We start from the raw sequence: 20386 nt of genomic DNA on the forward strand, positions 1-20386 counted from the left end.
CCCGTCCTGCGTCTGTTTCTCTGGCGCCTTCAAGTGCAGAAATAATCAGCACACGGAGGGGCATATCTGGAGGCGGCGGGTGAACCACCCCTTCAATGGCAAACCCTCGCTGATCTCGTCAGTCACACACGCACACGGAGCATTTACTACGTGGTCTATGTGGCTAGACTCTCAAGCAAGCCCACGTGCCCAGGCAGGCACTACGGATTCTTCACCGCACGCTCCTCAGTCTCAGAACACTCTTCCACACGGTAGTCCAGGCATTCGTTGGAAATGAATCTATTTGTGATCCTCAGATGTTGGTACTTCTTTTAAATACTTCTCCTATTTAAAATGCAGTAAAAATTGTCAGACTGGCACCTGAAATGTTCCGAGGCAAGTACCTTCGCTCTAAGCTACGGCACAGATGTAGTTAGTACTTATGGGGCTGGTATCTACCAGATTCGCGATCCGACTGCCAAGTGTGGGCAGGTGGCACCTCTTTATATAACCATCCGAGCAGTTCTAGCTGTTTGTCCTCTTCTCCAGGACCCTGCGGCTCAGTTCGCCAGGGTGAAGGGGTGCCTAAACCCGGGGTCAAAACGGTCTCTCTGAACCCTGACAACAGCAGGTTGTCTGGGTCAGTACAAGGTTCCCTGCTCAGCTTACGGAATCAGGAATCAGGTGAACAGAGGATCGGTGTGGGCAATCAAGCATTAAAGCAGCTTATGGCTCAGACAGAGAGAAGTGGTTGACGAGGAGGCAGGGTAGGAGTGTCCAGAATTAATGACCCCTTTTATGGTGAACTTGATACCAAATGTGGCACTATCCCAATAGTCTGCTTTGTTACCTTGGCTATGGGAATATCCCTGAGGCCTCTTTCAAGCATTGTCTAGCCATTTATGATAGGTCAGTCACTCTTCTGGGCCCTAGAGAACGGTAAGAAAGCCCATGCCCTTGGGAAACCTGTAATCTGAAAAACTGGATATGAATAAATGCATGCAAAAGAGTTGTGGACTGGGAGAGAAGTAACTCTGAAATTAGAGGGCCCTCCACAAAGAAACCACACTGGAGACCAGGGTAGGCTATATAATTTGCAGGGCCCATCACAGATGATCGTTTTCACAGATGAAAATGCTAAGCCCCTTATTTAAAAGTTATTACAAGTGAAATAAATCAAAATACCACATGGTTTCACTTATAAGCAGAATCTAAAAAACAAAACCAAACCCAGACTTCGAGAGAGCAGAGCAGTGGTTGCCAGAGTAGAAGGGGTTGGGGTCGGGGTGATGACGAAAGGAGTCAAGGAGATCAAGAGGTACAAACTTCAACGTTGGGAAGACAGTCAATAATGTTGTATTAATTTTGTATGGGGACAGATAATAGACTTACTGTAATCAGTTCGCAATATGTGCTAATGTTGAATTACTGTATTGTATACTTGAAACTAATATAACACTGTCAATTGTACTTCAATTAAAAAAAAACAAGAATTTCAGGGGCGCCTGGGTGGCACAGCGGTTAAGCGTCTGCCTTCGGCTCAGGGCGGGATCCCGGCGTTATGGGATCGAGCCCCACATCAGGCTCTTCCGCTATGAGCCTGCTTCTTCCTCTCCCACTCCCCCTGCTTGTGTTCCCTCTCTCGCTGGCTGTCTCTATCTCTGTCAAATAAAATCTTAAAAAAAAAAAAAACAAGAATTTCAAAACAGCTGCCAGAGAGCATCAAACCAAGCATGGGGCCCTTCTAGGTGCAAGATCCTGTGTAACTACACAAGTTGTATGCTCACGAAATTGGTCCTGTTGGAGATTCTGGTCTCCAGAAAGACAAGGACCAGTCCTGAAAATAGCCAGCTCCATATTTATGGGGGAAAAAAAAAAACAAAAAACTGATCAGAATAACCCCTGTGCTTTTCCCATACCAAGGAAAACTACTGAAATGGAGCATCATGGTGCCTTGGCATGGGGACACTGCAGGGATTCTGTGGATCTCAATCCTCTTTGTACAGCCCCTGACCTTGGTCAACACGGTCCTCATCTACAGCTCTCTCTGTACAGTAACTCGGATTCACAGACAAGTGGTTCTAAGACACATAATTTTATGTCTGGCTTTGGAGACTTAGCTGAGCAAGGTCTCCGGCAATCCTGGAGCGCAGCCAGACAGCCTGGGGTCCGACAGGGGCGCCCACTTGCAAGGGAAGACATCGGTGTTTAAAAGGCAGTAAATTCTCTTCCTTACACCTGATAGACTGTATAAACGAACACCACCAGCTGATTTTAGAAAATGCATACCTTGGTCCCCTGGGAGACCAAGAGCTGCAAATGTTCAATATGCTAACAGCCCTAATAAGAGTGCTTAAAGAAGTAACCAGCTCTGTGTGCAGGAAGGAACACACGGTGAATGTATACAATTAACACATGTATCGGTAACTTTAAGAGCTTGGAGTTTGAAAGAAAATAACTTATTTGCTGTTTTAGAGGGAGAAACTCAATACTCCCCCACCCTCTTACTCCACCCCTGTGAGGGGAGTGTTAGATGTAAATGAAAATCCAGGATACAACTGGGCCTTGGTGTGAAGGGGTGGAACTTTGGGTATGATTAACAAAGAGGTTAAAAGCTCAATGGCTAGTCTCTTGGGTTTCTAGCTCTTTTACTTGTTACCACTCTTGGATTTTTTTTTTTTTTTCTTTTTTGTGTTCGCAGCTGGTGTGATAAGAGACTTGGAGTAATCATTGCTTGGGAAGGGCCCCTACCCTGGTGAAGACCAAAGGGTGGGTGGTGAAGGCCAGCTCTGCTCCAGTTCCTCCGGAGAAATGCTCTTTCCTTTGGCTCCCCACCCCCCCCACCCCGCCTTTCTCATGGACTTAACATCTAAAGGTCAGGATTCAGGGAGCAGGCCTAGTGGAGAACTAAGCCTGCTTTTGTTCTAGGTCTTTGCCAAAAGTACACAAGGAGACCCTTGATCCGAGTGTGGTTGAGCCCAGCTAACAGGGCTAAAGGGTGTGAGGTCTTCTAGTCCCAAAACAGACATTTGCACAGAAGGCCCCTGCCATCTAGTTCTCTCATGATTCACAGATTTAGCTCTCGTGTGGGGCTAAATCCAAGATTCCAACACTTTGGGACTTAATTAAGTCCAATGAACACTTAATGAGCCTAATATGGGCAAGACACACTCTAAGCATAAACAAATTTGTATCATAGCTTGTAAAGGAACGAGTTTATTTTGACTGGTTTATGACAATTATTAGTTAGTATTGCATATGATGGGCTGTTTTGTATGAAGTTGGTCTCAGTCCTTTAAAAAAGAGCAAAAGTTTTATTTTGGAATTTGGCCAAGACCAGCAGAAGCAAACAGTATGCACCAAGACGAGCCAGCTAAATTGGAGGGGGAGACAACAGGCATTTGAATAAACCGCTGATCAAGGTTCCATTTCTGGCCTTTGCATCCCCTTCCCCCTCAAGACCCTGCCTCCCTTTTCCCAGTGATCTCAGTGATGGCCCGTGGTATGTGCCCAGCCTGCTACCCCTGGAGGTCACAGATCTGTTAAGCATTCTCCTACCATTTGGTCTTCTCCCAGGACCTGACCTCTAACATTAACATCAGACACTTTGAAAGTGTTGTTCTCTTGCCAACAATTACAAGGGTCCCCTACACTCTTAACATTGTTACTCACTACCTCCTCTCCTTCCTGGCTTCAACTGAAACTTGGATTTCCCTGGAGAGCTCTGTGTCCTCCGCAGCCTTCCCCAGTGGAGACAGCTCGTCTTCGAGCACACACGCTCTCTCTGATGGCCAAAGGTAGTTTCTTTTGGCTCTAGGCTTCTGCCCCCAGAGTACTGCTCTTTCACATTCTTTCGAAATCCCTTCCTTTAGGGAGAAAATAATGCTTATCAACCAGCTTCTCAGCTCTATTACGTTCCCATTGTTGTAACAAATTACCACAAACTAAGTGGCATAGAACCTCTCAAAAGAATTCTCTTCCGGCTCTGAACATCATAAGTCCAAAATGGGCTTCCCTGGGCTGGAGGCAAGGGGTGAGCAGGTCTGCATCCCTTGGAGGCTCTAGGGGAAGAGTCTGTTTCCTTGCCTCGTCCAGCTTCTACCAGCCGCGCAGCTCTCGGCCCTGGACCTCTCCTTCTTCAAACTGGCAATAGTGTTGTCACTCGGACCTCTGCTTCCAGGTCATGCATCTCTTTTGCTCCCACTTTTGCCTCCTTTTTCCTGTTTTAAGGGCCTTTGTGATTACACTGATCCTACCTGGATAATCTAGGATAATCTCCCCATTTAAAAATCCTTTTTGTTATGTAAGGTAACCTATTTGTTGGTTTTGGGGATGGGGTCACAGACATAGTTTTCCATCTCTCTCCATCCCTATAGATTTCATCTCCAGAAAGCCCTGTCGTTCCCCCTTACATTAAGGGTTCTGTGGTGCAGAGATCGGTCTGTAACCCTTCCCTTGTCTTCAGCGAGGTCTAGCCTCCATCTCTTGATTCCTTGATCTCTTTTATGCCATTCACCTCACCCCTCTTGTCTCTTTTTGGCAACCCTCGGCCTTGTCATCACTCATATATGTGCCTTTGCAAGCTCTCCTGCTTAGACCCTGGTCTCTTCTCCCCGTGTTCTTCCCACTAAGTGTGCTCTTCGAGCTAGGACCTGCAGTCCCCAAATTCCAATCTATATAAACAGCCTGATCTCTGGTTAATCCTTAAGTGACATGTGTATCAGCAACTCCCTTTCCTTTGCCTCTTTGGCCTCCTTTCGCTCCTTCTTAGCAGACTCAGGTCCAGAAAGAATCAGACTCTGAGGGCTTCAGAGTCACGTGGGAGAGCATCCTCGTGCTGCACGGTCTGGTACCCTAGGAGCTTGCTTTGCTGCCATGGCTCCGTGCTTTCCCCTGCTTCTGGGAGCCCCCTCTTGCAGGCTGCATATTGAAAATTCCAAACAGACTTCTCAAACCTCCCACACAACCTGCATATCCCTCACTCTTGGCATAGGTTTTCTCAGGATCCAACAAGAAATTAGAAGCCGCACGAGCCAGAGACTCCTGCATTTGTTGGTCTACATAAAATATATCTCTTCTTGCCTTTCTGTTAGCTTAGAGGGAGAGAGATCCTTCTTCCTCTCGAAGGCCAAGCGCCTCTCCTGCATGCTAAACCCCCTCTCCAACAATATTCTCCTCTTAGGCATCCTTCGGCTCGTTCTTTCCATTCTTCATGAATATGTTCACGTTTTTCTAGTCTAAACATAATCTCTTCACACTCAACTACCCTCAAAGCTACTCGTCAAATCTTTTTTTCCTGCAAAATGGTATGGGGACAAACTGGGACATCACCAGAGCTGAAAAACAAACTTACTCCTGCTGTAGGAAATGAGGAAAAAGAACTTTCAGTGGTGAACTTAGCCACCCCAAGAATGATCCAGAAGTAGGAGGAAACAGGTTCAGGGACTAAACCTTATACAGGACGGTAGTGGTGGGGTCTCTTTGTAAAAACCCAAAATTAGTTCCGCACATACAAGACTTTGGAAGAGACAGGTCAAAGTAATGGGTCCTGAAGGTTAACCCTTGCGAGCCTCAGGGAGTCTGCCCTGCTCAGGTGATGGCGTGGGGACGTTGCGATAACTGAGAATGTTGCCGAGAAAGTAATTGTATCGTGTTCTTTGAGAAGAATACTTCCTAGAAGATAGTGAACATATCATTGCTAACGCTTAAGAAGATTTGGGGGGACAACTGATAACGAAAAAGTTTTCTAAAGCTTTGTCTTTAGCTTTACAGTTGACTTCTTTGTGGCCAGAGATACCGGATTTCCATTTACGCTCATAACATAAAATTCTCTTTTAAAATACATAGCTTTACTATTTTTATGTTAATTATTAGAAATTAAGCTAATAATAGTACAGACCTGTGGGATATGGATATGGCAAATATGGGAGGGGGCTAGTATGAGAATGATCATACTTGGGATCATTCCAAAAGGAATGGCATGGCTTGTAAAGAAAAATCCAGAGAAATAAAATTTGTCCGTGTGACTCCATTGCTGCCCAAGGGAGACGGTGCCACAGCCATAAACATAAGCACCTGAACTGTAAGGCAAGTGTCTCCCACGGTGGAGATGGGCACACGATGCAGCCCAGATGATGACACAGTCATATCACAGGTGAACCCTGTTGCTGAGTTAGGCTTCCTGGCAACATTTTGATCATAATTAGCCTTTGCCTACAAGCTATAATTCTCTCATTAGCAAACCACAAACATCTGGCTTGCTTGGTCGTTTATTACTCAGTACCAATTAATCAATCAGCCTTCTGGTTTTTAAACATAAATCCTCATACGCTTGGGCCCCGGTGCCGGCAAACTCCACTCCTGAGCCTGCCAGACTGAGGTCAAGAGGGAGGTTTGCCCCTGTGCTGTCGCCTGTAGAGCTGTCCAGGTGGCCAGGCTTCTGCTCCCTCAGACCTGCGGGATTCCATGCGATCCGCTGTGTGGCTTGTCCATTAGACACGGCCCCATTCGCTCCTCAGCACTTGCAGTCAGCCTCTGCCCCTGTTATTCATGAAGACTGCCCTCAGGAAGTGGATCCATGATCTTCTTATCCCATTTGTGCTTAAATTGAGAGCTCATCTCCACTGACCCCCTTCGGATACCTCTGAGCATTTGATGCTCTCCATCTGGTTTCTTGGCTCTGTCAAATTTTTAAAGTATTTAAAATACGTTTTTTAAGTATTTCCCACCCAGACCCCACTTTTGCTTGCCCCTTAAACATAGAGCTCTCCATGGCCAAGGGCAGAGAGCAGGGTACTAGGTCAGACCACTTGGGTTCAAAAATCACATATCAACTATGTGAATCTGGGCAGATGACGGTCTCGCTCTAAACCTCAGATTATTCATCTGAAAACACAACCATAGTATCTGCTAAGTGGAACTGTTGCCAGCATTCAAGGACATAACCCACATCAAGTGTAGAGCTTGGGTAGGATGAAGACTCCGTTAAGTGACAGCTGTCTTTTTCCCAACCATGCCCGTGGCTTCAGTTACTGTATGAAAGAATCAAATGCATTTTTCCAGCCTAGAGCTCTCCCCTAAGCACGCAATCAGTATTTTAACTGTCAGCTAAAATCTCCAGGCCCCTCAAACTGAGCAGGTCTAAAACAGAACTCATTAACACCATTCCAACCGCCGGGCCCCATCCCCATGAAAGACTTTCACCTATTATCTTATGATTGTATCATGATACACCCAGTCATCCAAGCCAGAAAATTAGGGATAATTGTTACACCTGCCTCTCCCACACATCTCCCCCTTTAATTGGCCCCTACCTTGAGTTCCCTTTCAAATATTGCTCCCTTATCACTCCTCTGCTTACTGTAAGATCAACTCTAGGCCTTTCACATTCTGGTTACAACCAGCCTCCTCACTCCCTCCTCACCACCACACCCTGTCCCTCCCTCCTGCACCAAGGCCTTGGTAAATGCAGTGCTCCCTCTCTCTCGTGTCCTTTTCTCCTCGGAGCCTTCTGTTCCCTCAGCCTAGAATGCCTCTTCTCTTCTGGCAAGCTCCTTCTCAGCTTCAGTGCTCAGCTCAGCTCAAATGTCACCTTCTCTGTGACATTTTCCCTGGACCAGAATGCGGTCAATTTCTTAGGACAGGACTGAATATGGTATTGACACTATCTGTATCTGTCTCATCCACCTGACTGTGAGCTCCCTGAGGACAAACACCTTACTGCTTCCATGACTGCCCTAACGTGGCACCTGTCCTAGCAGGACCAGACAGCAGGCCACACTTAGAAGGCAGCTAGCAGCAGCTACGGGTGGTTGAGCAATCACCATGTTCCACACAGAAGGCTTAGCATTCTACATTTTCTCATTCAACCCACCTCCATGATCATTCCTTGTTCCATCTTCTGTAGATGCCGGGTAGAACTGCATGTCTAGTTGAATTAGTTTGCTCAGGCTGCCTTACCAAAATTCCAGACTGGGTGGAAATTTGTTTTCCTCCATTCTGAAGGCTAGGAGTCCATGATCAAAGTACAGTCAGGGTTGGCTTCTCGTAAGGGCTGTCTTCCTGGCTTGCAAACAGCCACCATCTCCCTGTGTCCTCGCATGGCCTTTCTTCTGTGCACACACAGAGAACTTTTGGTTGTCCCTTCTTCTTAGGAGGACATCAGTTCTATGGGATGAAGTCCCCACCCTTAACATTTGTTACCTCCTTATAGGCCCTACCTCCAAAGACGGTAACATTAGGAGCTAAGACTTCAGCACATGAGTTGGGTGTAGGGGGAGGGGGGAAACCCAATTCAGACCATAGCCCGGGTGAAATCTAAGTCATTCCCTACTCATATGCTTCTACCTAAGTAGCCAGATACAGCTGAAGAAAAAACATACAACCATGGCAACTAGTCTTACTTTAAATTTAGGATCTCAAACCTCAGCGGAGCCCATCAGTCAGAGTCTACACACATTCTGAGTCCATCCACTCACCTACTCCCTAAGAGGACTATTTCACATCTTCCCCAGTCCTCAAACTTCCCAACGTGCCCTCCTCTCTCCTTATCCTCCACTCATCACCTTACTTCCTATTTCACTGAGAAAAGCCAACCGTCCATCTCCCTGCCTTTCTCCATCTATTCTCATAAGCCTGCCTTCTCTCCTATAACACTGGGTGAATCACCCTAAATGTACAAGACCAGGAGGCCACATTAAGACCAACCTTTCAATTGTGCATGGGTTCCGTCTCTCTCACCAGCTGTGCAAGAATCCTGATTCCTACATCAATTTCCCCCTTTCTATTGGATGATTTCCTTCAACATAAAATCAACATAGACTTACTATCTCCCAGCTTTACACAAACAACAGCAGCAAACCTCCCTAGAGCCCACCTCTCTGCTGCTTCATTCTGCCTTGTAGAAAATCCCTGGAAGAATGATGAAAAGATTTTGCTGTCTCCCCTTCACTAACCATTATGTCTGGAATCCAGGCCAATGAGGTGGTCATCTCCCCCACTTTACCAAAACCTGCTTGAGGTCACCAATGGTCTCCCAGTTGCCAAACCAAAGAGCAGTTCAGTCCTCATCTCACTCAGCCCACGAGTCGCCATGGACAGAGTTTATCACTCCTCTTCCCTGAAATGCCGTCCCCCTTGATTTCCTGGACAACTTGCTTCTCCCCTCAGCACCGCTTACTCTCCACTTACTCTCTGCTGGTTCTCCCCTCTTTCATTTCTCTGTGGATCCTCAGGGCTCAGGCCTTGGATCTCTTTCTTCTCTACAGTCACTCTTTAGGTGCCAGGATCTTGGCTTTACCTGGCATTTTTATCCTAAAGACTCAGCAATTTACATCTCTATCTCAGACCGCTCTCCTAAATTCTTGTATGTCCAATGGACCCCTCCCAACCAACACGTCCAAAATAGAACTCTCAATTTCCCCCCCTTTAAGTGTCCCTCATCCCAACAAGCATCATGACTCAACGTGGTTTTTCAGGCCAAAAACTTTGATGTCTTCTTTGACTCTAACATCCCATATCCAACCTACCAGTAAATCACGAAGCTTCTAACTATGAAATAGATCCAAGAGTTTCTCCTTCCTGCTGCCAAGTTGCTCCTTGCCACTGGGATTTCTGCCGGATTACTCCAACAGCCTTTGCTATAACTCGTCTCCCTGCTCCTCTTCTTGTGTCCCTCCCATCTATTCTACATTCAGTGGCCAGAGTAAGCCTTTATGAAGTAGTCAGATCCAGGCCCCTGGGAGGCTCAGTTGGTTAGATGTCTGACTCAATTTTGGCTCGTGATCTCAGGGTCCTGGGATCAAGCCCTGCTGAGCGTGGGGCCTGTTTGGGATTCTCTCTTTCCCTCTCCTTCTGCCCCTCCCCCTGCTTGCACACACGCACATGCACTCACATACTCTTTAATAAATAAATCTTAAAAAGAAGTAATCAGATCTTGTTACCCTGTTTAACACCATCGGATGGCTCATCACAGTAACACCCAAAGCCCTTACAGGGCTTGGTCGTATAGCTACTGACACTGGCTTTCATCTTTGACCCCACTGTCTGCCATTCTTCCTCCTCTCTTGCTGTGCTTTAAATGTAGAATATGGTCAGGGAGCAAGAAGGTCAAACATATGTCTGCCTCAGGGCCTTTGGACTTGCTGTTCCTTCCACGAGGGATCATTTTTCCACAGATAGACACCTAGTTTTCTCTCACTTCATTCAGGTCTCTGCTCAGATATCACCTCAGGAAAATTTTCCTTCAACTGCTTCCCTTCAATCTAAATAACACATCCTATCACCGTCTCCTTAACTTGCCTTCTATTTCCTCAAAGCACAGATCTGGGTTTAACATATTACTTTATATCTATTTATATTCTTGATTGTTCTTCATGTTAGAATGTGAGTTCCAGAAAAGCATATGCTGTTGGTTTTGTTCATTGCCATAGTCTAAGCACCTAGAACAGTGTCTCGCACAAAGTGGGGCTTGTATTAATTTGCAAGGGCTGCCTTAACAAAGGATCACAGACTGGGTGGTTTAAACAACAGAAAATGATTATCTCACAGTTCTGAGGGCTTGAAGTCCAAGGTCAAGGTGTCTACAGGGTTGGTTTCTTCTGCAGGGCATGAGGGAGGGATCTGTTGCAGGTCTCTCTTCTTGGCTTGTAGATGGCCATCTTATGTCTCTTCACATTATCTTCCCTGTATGTGTATCTCTGTGTCCAAATTTCCTTTTTATAAGGATACCAGCTGTATTGGATTAGGGCCTACCTAATGATTTCATTTTAACTTGGTTACCTTGTAAAGAACCTACCTCAAAAATAAAGTCACATTATGAAATGATACTGGAAGGGGATGCCTGGGAGGCTCAGTCGGTTAAGTGTCTGCCTTCGGCTCAGGTCATGATCCCAGGGTCCAGTGATCGAGCCCCACATCGGGCTCCTTGCTCTGCAGGTAGCCTGCTTCTCCCTCTGCCTGCTGTTCCCCCTGCTTGTGCTCTCCCTCCGACAAATAAAAATAAAATCTTTAAAAAAAAAAAAGATACTGGGAGTTTGCATTTCAACATATGAATTTTGGTGGGGGGGAAGGGGTGCAGGGTGGACATAATTCAGCACAGATACACTTAGTGGACTTTTGTTGAATTAATGAATGCATGAAGACTGACCAACTGAATAAATGAATCCTCAAAATAATTCTTTATATAATGATAGTAATCCTTGCCTGCCAGTACAACATATAGTTATTTTCCCCAATTTATTGTTCATCTCTTATGTCCCACTAGCGCATGGTTTATTATATGAATCCAATCACTGTCTCAAAAGCATACCAACTGCACATATTCCAAGGCTGATATAACCCATTTGACTGGAGACGGACAAGGTCAGCTTTATCAAGGGGCTCCATGCCATGTATTGTTGACAGCCAAGAGTCCTTAGACCCCTGCATGAACCAGAGTGAGAAGTGAGTTTTTATCCCGTAGCAGCACAAATATGCAGATTAAAGCATAGAGATGAATGAGAAACAAGTTGGGAAATGTAAAGCCATCATTTGCTTATTAATCCTTAATGCTAATGGTGAAGTCTACCAGATGTGAGCTAAGTTAGAAAATAATCAATACCTTCAACTTTTCCCTGAATATTCCCTCTTTATTAGATTCTAGAATATACACATAAGAAAAAACAAAATGATACATAGTCAGTTAAGATGCTCCTGGGGAAAAGGCGATAATAAGCATAGGAATTAGATATGTACATTAAAGAAGTATCACTCTGCATTTTATGGGACTTTTGATTACAAAGAGTTAAACTTGTAAGTAGACAAGTAGCTAAATACAGGACTCCTGTTTAATGCTCACAGTCTTGCAAAATATCATCTTGCTATGTGAACAGCCCACTGGGAAGGAGAACTTACATAAATGGAGTTCAGTATTGCAGTAAATTAAAATTTAGAGCCGAGCTAATCTGACACATTTAGTATGCAGCAGTACAGTAGTGTTTGAAAATTAAGAGTAAACGGAAAGCGGTTCACTTAGTGATTTTAATTAGCACCTTACAGCCTAATCAAAAATGTCTAGGTTCAGCTGGGAAGGAAGGGAGGCAAAATGTGGCCGAGCAGGCTCGTGCCGGGATCCTTTTTGAACTTGGAATTCCAGGACCCTGATGTCCTCAGCAAAAGACCACTTCCTTGGTCCCGTAGGGACACCCAGGGCCCTCCAGGCAGTGGACACTGGAGTCTGTTCTTTACCTGATGGTCCCTCTGTCTGGAATGCCTCCATTCCTCCCCCAGGTCTCATGCTTCAGGTTTCATCTCAGGTATCACCTAGATGCATGCATTCATTCAACGATCACGATGGCCCCAGGAAGCAGCATTGACATTCAGAATCAGAACTGAAGGTCTAACATATAACCTACTTTTTGCCCTCTACAACCTCTTTCAGTTCTCAGGTCAGGATGGGAACTTGGGGAACAGCAGAATCAACCGGAACAGGAAGGGCTGAGACACAGGTGCAAGAAGTCCAGAATGTAGAGTGTGTTATCTGCAGATTTCAGGGGCAACGGGTGGCCCAAGATGGCAGTGTTGGCCGAGGGGTCCAGGATAGGAGGAAGTCCTGACAGGTGGGCAGAACAGTGAGAGTCTCGGAAATCTACATCACATGTAGATCTTTCTGGAAGACGGTTAGGACACCAGCCTTCGGGAGGGGATGGGAGCCAGAAGTCAAGGCCCAGTCTTGGAGGAACTGGGGTCTCACATTAGAAACCAAGGGGTTTCAGTAATTGGAAATTGGGGTACAAGGTCACTTAAGGTTCCCAGTAAAGACTGACCTGATACTATAGAGCCTGGTCTGAAAACACAGAGCTCCTTAATTCTCCCCTGATGAAGAGGACCTTCTGCACTTGAGACAAGGTTAAGGCAGCCCTTGTGATAACTGGAGTGCTACAAAAGGAGTCATTGGGACTAGACTGTTTGTCCAACCCCTCGTTCTTGTCATCCTGACAAAGGATAGAAGAGGTTTCCAGCTCACAGAGATGCATTAAGTGTGTTTGACCTTCCACTTTACATAACATTCTTTTCTTTTATCTCAGTCCTTGCACAGAGTTTAATAATTTACTATGGGAGAGTCCTTGGGACTCACTCAGAAAATAAGCCACCCCAGGAAAGTTGCCTAGATATAGTGAGTTTATTTGGCGGTATTTGGGCTATTTCTCTAGCCACCCCTTTGACTGATGCCTTCAACCCACCACATTCTCTGTTTTAGAGAACCCCAAATTTATAGGAATCCCCAGGAATACACAAAAATCAGGAGTATTTTCTCTAACCTAAAATGGCCTGGCCCATTTCATCCCTCTTGGGATTTTAAGTTTTGCTATTTTATGAAAGTGGAATATGAAGTGGGGTTGTTCGTAGTAACAAAGCAGAAGCCAAACGTCAGAAAATCAAGGACTAAAAAGGGTCAAAGCGATGACTGTTTCAGACAGCTGTACAACAAAGCTAACGCCCATTTTTTGGTGTGATTAAGCTTTAGCTAAAAAGAATATTAGAATTTACAGAAACAAAAAACAAAGATGAGAAGAGGGTTTCCTGGGAATGAACCAAGGGGTGGTGGGGGAGGGGCATTCTTAGTCCTTTTCGACACAGCCTCTGGCCTTCAACATGGTATTAGCAGGTCTCCATGAAGTTGTTCAGTGAATAAGGTGGGAGAGACGAAGCTTCATATTTTGGATTCCTGAAGGAAGGAGCCCCATGTAGCTGGGCTTAGGGCTGTTTAGGGGTATTTAGGGATAGAAATGGATCCTGTGCTTCGTGCTGCCCCTCGTTTCTTTAGGAGCAGAGACTCTCCAACTCACCACCCTCCCCCACTCCACAACACATTGACACCACTATTTTTTTTTAACGCTAACCTCTGAGTGCTAGGACATCGCACTAAGCACCTTACAGTAACACATTTAATCCTTTCCACACCCTGTGAAGTACATACCTTTTATAGATGGGGAAATCAAAGCAGAGAGAAGCAAATAGGCCCAAGGTCACAGAGAAGCAAGCCACTGAGCTAGGGACCGATTCCAGACACTTTGGCTCCAGAGGGAAGTGCATAACTGCATTTACTCTTCTTCCTAGTCTATAGTGGATATAGAAAAGGGCCAGAGGGGCGCCTGGGTGGCTCAGCCGTTTAGCGTCTGCCTTTGGCTCAGGGCGTGATCCTGGGGGTCCTGGGATCGAGCCCCGCATCGGGCTCCCTGCTCCGCTGGGAGCCTGCTTCTTCCTCTCCACTCCCCCTGTGTGTGTTCCCTCTCTCACTGGCTGTCTCTCTGTCAGATGACTAAATGGCATCTTTAAAAAAAAAAAAGAAAAGAAAAGAAAGAAAAGGGCCAGAGACCGCTAGACAAAGCTTAGAGCAGACACTGGGGGAAGTAAGGGAAAGAAGGGAGTACTTGGTCCTGAATGTAGCTCCCTGCTGACGAATGGGAAGAAAGGAGAACCCACCGACCACTCCCAGGGTCCCCTCTGCTAGTTTCCCACAGCGCTTCCCACTGCCCACCGGCTACACACTGTGCTTGTATGCTCTGCCTGTGGCTCCCCACCCCATGGAAGCACACACACGCATAGATCTCGGTCTGCTCTGCTCCTGAGCGCCTGGAACAGTGCCTGGCCCAGAGTAGGTGCTCAGCATTTGTGAAATACCTGCTACCCACCTAATAAGACATCTGGGAGGGTTAAAATCTTCATTTACAACATAGCTTAAAATGGTCTTATGAAGGAGTCAAATATGAAGAGGCAAGAAGAGTCCTTAGGATGTGAGCAAGTGTGAGGTGATCGTTCTTGCTCTTTTCAAAAACAAAAAACAAAAACATCTAAGGAATTGCTCCGTGCTAAAGCTGCACTGAAATCAAGGTGACACCCTTCTTGCCCGGGGAGGGATTAGCCTATGATTGAGACAAATAAGACTAGACAAAAAGGCACCACAGAAATGAGACAGCAGGAAGCAGGGAGAGGGAGGTTATTGGTTTCAATTTTCTTTTTCTTCTCAGGCTTATCGTTCACTCTTTCCCTCTGCTATTTTTTTTTTTAAATAGCCCTTTTGATCCACTTTGTTAAATCATACACTCAGACTTCTAGTCAAGACTTCAATTGCATAATTTTAGAAGTTTGTTCCAGGCTTAGTTAGAAGTACACTGTGGTGTAACTGCCAGTCATCCCTTGCGAGCTGAACAAGGGAGCCCTGCTTGAAAACTGCCCTGCATGACGATGAGCAGATGTGACGTTAGCCCAGGCTCTGCGACCTGCTGCGGGAGGCCTTCTCCCCACAGACAGCCACCTCCAGGCTCCTTCTGTGTGCCTGATTCGGCCCCTCCTGGCAAGGCCGGAGGCTGTCGTCACCTGTCACCTGGTGCCACCCTTGGACGGCGTGGAGCTGCAAGCAGAAAATTCTCTCTGGAGTGGGAGCTGCTGAAGGAGCTGCTGGGATTCTGAAATCTGCCCAAGGACACTTCGGATGGGCACCCTCCAAACACACCCTTACAGACATCACCTGCTATAGACAAACAGCTACCCCAAGATGGAGAGTCACGCTGAAGAGGGAAGAGATGGCGCCACACTATCTCTATGAAAAGCAAAAAGTAAAGGGAGCTTGCTTGACCGGGTGCCCAGAAGGCAATAAGCCCTTTACATTAGCTCACCTATGTATCAATTCGATGCTCACAAAAGCCTATGAGGCAAAGGCTATTATCCTTATCTGTAGAGGAGGAAAACTGAGAGGTTTAAAGACATGTCCAGGGTCACACAGCTAGAAAGCAGCGGTGGGGGGACTCGGACCCAGGCTGCAGAGGAGCTCTTCCCAGCCACAACTCCGCTGTGCCTTCCTGTGTTAAAAGTGCTCCTCGCTTGGGGCACCTGGGTGGCTCAGTCAGTTAAGCATCAGACTCTTGATCTCGGGGTCATGAGTTCAAGTCCCATGTTGGGCTCCATACTGGCCATGGACCCTACTTAAAAAGAAAAAAAAAATGCACATGGATAAAGAAAACTTACCCAAAAGGGTTCTGAGTGCTTTTAGATTCTCTCAAAACCCCGTAAAAACCCTATGGGGTAACCCCAGTCGAACCCTGAGAGAAACGACAACCAAGCCTAGACTCTAGGGGTTCATCCTATAGGACACCGAGCCGTACTCCTCAAAATCGTCAAGGTCATGGGAAAGAAGATCAAGAAATGGTCACAAACCAGAGGACACTGGGGAGACAAGACAAAGGAATGTGGAATGGTTTCCTGGATAGATCCTGGAACACAAGGAGGCTGATGGAAAAACCAAGGACATCCGAATGGAGTCTGGAGTTTCGTGGTAATGTACTAATGTCAGTGTGATACTCGATGAATGTACCATGATAATGCAAAAATGTAAATAGAGGAAACTGGGAGAGGGGTATTCAGGAAGACTTTGCACTATCTTTGCAACTTTTTTGTAAATCTAAAATTACTCAGTTTATTAGGAAAAAGCCCTATCAGGTAGGTCCTAAGGCTAGATTACAGAGAACAGCCACTTAGGTTACCTTGCTCAGTGAAGCAGCTATAGGAGTCGGCCCAGTTGGCCCCTAGGACAGTTTAAAGAGGATTCCATGTGATTCGCTTAATCTCTTAGAATTTGGTATTCTTTAATCCTCAAAATTTTAGCAGCGTTATTACATTTTTTTTTTTAAAGATTTTTATTTATTTATTCGACAGAGATAGAGACAGCCAGCAATACAGAAAGCCTATACCTTCAAGTTCCAGGAGGATTTTGTAAAACATGCAGTTGAAGTTAAAAAAAAAAACTGTTTCGTCAGCCCAGTGTTTAGAGAGGGAAAATTCTTTGTAGTTCTGAAGTTTTTGTTTGTTTTTTCTTTAAGATTCTATTTGAGAGAGAGAGAGCACAAGCAGTGGGAGCAGCAGGCAGAGGGAGAAGCAGGCTCCTCGCTGAGCAAGGAGCCCGATGTGGGACTGGATCCCAGGACCCCAGGATCATGACCTGAGCCAAAGGCAGATGCTTAACCAACTGAGCCACCCAGGCAACCCTCTTTGTAATTTTTTAAACTCGAGGTGCTTATCAACTTCAGACTTTTTTTTTTTTTTTAAAGATTTTTATTTATTCATTTGACAGAGATAGAGACAGCCAGCGAGAGAGGGAACACAGCAGGGGGAGTGGGAGAGGAAGAAGCAGGCTCGTAGTGGAGGAGCCTGATGTGGGGCTCGATCCCAGAACGCCGGAATCACGCCCTGAGCCGAAGGCAGACGCTTAACGACTGAGCCACCCAGGCGCCCCTCAGACTTTTCTTAAACACATTTGTATTCCCTCTATTAGCTGTACACAGAAGCAGCATTCTCAAGTGTCACTTCTTTTGCTCTTCACATTCACATTCTAATTTCTACGGAAACTTCAGAGAACGGTTATTTTTTCCCATAGCAGAAAATTGTTCCGCAGCAGCAGTGAGATTTCTTGGCAGTTCAAGTTAAGAGCTACTGTTTACCTGCTCCCGCCACCAAGTGAGAGGAACCACCCTTATGCTCTTGGTCAAGAGACCTGGAAGTTTAAGTGTGACCACATGAGGCCATCAAGAGAACAAAGCAGTAACCTTTGACCTTCTCTCCCTCCGTTCTTTGAGTCTGTCCCAGGGCTGGGCCCATAAAACTCATCTTCCCTGCAGCTGCTTACCTGGGGCCAAGGTGAAAGGAGCTGGTCTACTCTGCCACCAGGTGAGCAGCATAAGTGGAGAAGCAGAAATACATCTTAGAGGCTCACTGGGATACACCGAGCCTTCTACTGAAAGATTAGGGCTTTTTTTTTTTCTTTGAAAGAAAGGTTATTTTTCAATAGTTCTGATGGTAACACTAGAAGCAGCTAACGTGTATAAGACACCTACAAATGTGCCAAGTGTTCTCTAAATGGTTTTATTCAGATCATCTAATTTAATCCCAAGTACTACTATCTCTATTTTACGGGGGAAGAAATAGACAGGGATCTTGAAACTTCGTTCCTTAGGGCTCTCTCACGATGGGAGGTGGGGAGGCCAGAGCTGGGAAAAGCAGGAAGCCCAAGGAAGGAGAGGCCAGGCTCCAGGACCCCGAGCGATAACTTAGCCAGAGCACTTCTCTGCTTTCTCTATTCTGCTTTTTAAGCATAAGTGGAAACTGCCCTTTAAAGAAAGATTTCCAAGATGTGATGGTTAGTTTTATAGGTCAACTTGGCTGGGCTCTAGCTGTTTAATCAAACACTAATCACACACAGGTGTGTGTGTGTGTGTGTGTGTGTGTGTGTGTGTGTGTGTGTGTGGTTAATGTCTATAATCAGTTGACCTCAGGAGATTACCTTCAATAATGTGGGTGGGCCTCATGTAATCAGTTGGAAGGCCTTGAGTGCAAAAACTAAGGTTTCTTGGCAAAGAAATTCTGCTTCAAGACTGTAGCAGATAACTCCCACCTGAGTTTCCAGCCTGTGTGTCCTATAGACTTCGGACTTGCCCACCCCCACAATCACAGGAACCAGTTCCTTAAAATAAATACCACTTTCTCAACACACACACACACACACACACACACACACACACACACGTGTGTATCTGTATCTACTTGTTTCTGTCTCCAGAAAACCCTGACTGGTCCACCCAGCTGAAGTCCTTACAGCCTCGCTATTCCAAGTGAGCTCGGCGAGCCGGCAGCATCAGCCTCAGCTGGGAGCTTGTCAGAAATGCACAGCCTCAGGCCCCACCAGATTTACTCCGTCAGAAACTGCATTTTAATAAGATCGCCAATGAACCGTATGCATGCCACATTCTAGGGCTTACTGCAACATAAAGACAGTAAAACACAATGCATTGTCCTGAATAAACTCCTCAAACATTTCAGCCCTGAAGGAGACCCACTCTGAACTTCTGAAAAAGAAGAACGCCCGGCTTGTCTATTCTGAGCTAGTTACCCCACTAGCTGCTTTGTGTCGACGTCATCGACCGGATGAACTTGCCAGTAAGCCTTCAGGCTACCAAATGGTCATCAGCCCAGAAACAGACCTATTTGCTTCATTTAAAGATACTGTCCTGGCTCTTAATGTATTCCCATTTCTCATCCTCCCCCAAGGAAACCAAGCATTTCTTGATTCCTTTGAATTACTGGGAAAATAAATCCAAGGCTGAGAAAACCGCTGATACTCATTTTCTTCTAAAAGAAGATGCAAAACTAAAAGACAAAGACATTTTGCAGGCTCAAACCTCAGACGAAGCCCATAGGATTTAATTTAGTTTTTTTTTTTTTTTTTTGAAAATTCTGCCTGCCTCTTATCAAGCTTTGCACTCAATTACCATGTGCCAGAGAAAAGGAGGAGGTAATTTAACTGCTGCCGGTTAGCCCATTTTTCAGCCCAGGGATCCAACACACCTGACAAGTCCTTTCTGTCATTCTCTGCAGCTGGGTTTTACATTATCAGCAGGCAAACAAGCCGCCACCTGCACTGCATAATATAACTCAGAATTATTTAAATCATTCCCTGCTTCTGCTAGAACTCTTTTCCTAATTCATTTAGTGTTCTAAATGGGCGTGTGGGATGCCATTTCACATGTTAAGAGCCGAAACAAATGACTTAATCTGGTAAGAGACAGTGAACACCTTCATCCTCGGACAGCTCAGCAGCTCTCCATAGAAATTAGAACATTCTTAAAACTCCCTCTGATGGGCATAGGCCATCCTGCCTGCTCTTCTGAGTCCTGCCACCTGTGCTTCTGTGGGTGCCAGGAGACCAGGAGGAAAACCAAGCCTAACCTACGTTGAATGCTGAGCTCCTGTGGGTAAACCCTCTTCTCCCAATAAGTTGGTGGCTGGATAGAAGCTGGAGAATCCCATTTTACATCGTCCGAAACATTAATGGTTCTCAACTGGGGCATATATAGCAGAATTGTACCCGATACTTTCTGAAATCGCAACCGTACCTGGAAATTTTGATTTAACAGACCTAGTCAGGCACAGAAATGTATGGCGGGAAGCTCCCCACAAGTAGTTCTGGTAAGGTCCTCACCTTGGCTGCGTCCCTGACTTTATGTAAGGATGCCACCTTGGCTCCTAAAGGTTCTACATCTAATTCTGATGTGGGGGTGGGGTGGGGAGGTTCCTCCTCAGCAGCAGAATTCTCTGACACCACCTGGGTGTCCTACAGTTCAACTCAATTCTGACACTACTTGGAGAGAGTGTCCTATCCCGCAGGTTAGGAGTTCAGTCCTACAAGGTTGTCCCCCTCCCCCCACTTCAGATGCCAGTCGAAAGTCTCGGTTGTTCCTTGTACTTCCGACCAACTCATTTTAAGCCGGATTCCCACAACCCCCTCTTCATGTTTAATTCACTTGCTAGAGCAGCTCACAGAACTCAGAGAAACATTTTACTTACCACATTACTGGTTTGTTTTGAAAGAATATAACTG

This window comes from Ursus maritimus, unplaced genomic scaffold, assembly GCF_017311325.1.
Source record: "Ursus maritimus isolate PB19 unplaced genomic scaffold, ASM1731132v1 scaffold_21, whole genome shotgun sequence".
Lineage (NCBI taxonomy): Eukaryota > Metazoa > Chordata > Mammalia > Carnivora > Ursidae > Ursus > Ursus maritimus.